Source organism: Pteropus alecto, unplaced genomic scaffold (genome assembly GCF_000325575.1).
Source record: "Pteropus alecto unplaced genomic scaffold, ASM32557v1 scaffold86, whole genome shotgun sequence".
Taxonomy (NCBI): domain Eukaryota; kingdom Metazoa; phylum Chordata; class Mammalia; order Chiroptera; family Pteropodidae; genus Pteropus; species Pteropus alecto.
The window spans coordinates 11,653,284-11,654,155 of NW_006442109.1; positions in this window are offsets into that span (position 1 = coordinate 11,653,284).

The following is an 872-nucleotide window of genomic DNA, read 5'->3' on the forward strand; positions in this document are numbered from 1 at the left end:
TGCTGTCAGCCTGGACTTGGGACCTGTCTCCTCCTCTGACTCTGAGGGTGTCGGGTCATAGTTTAGTGAACATTTACTTTCAAGCTATAAAAGCAGGAAATTATCAGTGCAGGGGCTGGCAGTGTGGCCTTTAGGGACCAAAATAATGGAATGTTACAAAGTTTCTTCATGGTCTTACCCCCAAGTCACAAAGACAGTTTCTGAGAAGACTTTACTCCTTCACTCTCCTCCCATCAACGTAAGAGCCCCATGACGATAGTTCCATGACTGAGGAGGAGCCTCCACCAGCAGCCTCTCAAGGCCGGCACCTCTCAGTTCACGGGAACTTTGATTCGCAGTCTCATTCTGACAGAAAAGAATGTCCTCTCAGAGCAGTTTTCTTCATAGCTTCTTTTTTCCTTCTGCTCCTCCCTCTGACTCTGAGAAGTCTTCTCCCTTCTCTACTGTCACAACTCTCTGTAGTGAAGGCAAGCCCTATGTCTCTGTCGCTTGTTTGCTGGGCAGAGTTACCAATGACCCGATGCAACTTGGATATGTGTGTGTGCGTGAGACCTCTTACAGCCCTGGAGCCTGGGGTGGCATCCTGACCTTGCCATTAGCACATCCGATGCTGACCAAATGACAGCAGGGACAACTCTTATGTCTGAACAATGTGAATTAGGTAATGCTTTCTTAGATTCAGCCCAAAGTTGCCAATCAGAAACCAACACAAACCACTCCAGAGCTGTGACAAAAAAAAAGCTCCCTACACCTTCCATGGACAATTTTTGTGAGAGAACGGAGGGATCATTATACCTGGCACAATGGCTGTTCGTAAAAAGGGAGATTCGCTGGGTGGTGAAAACAGTGGCATTTCCCCCACCCTCTTCCCC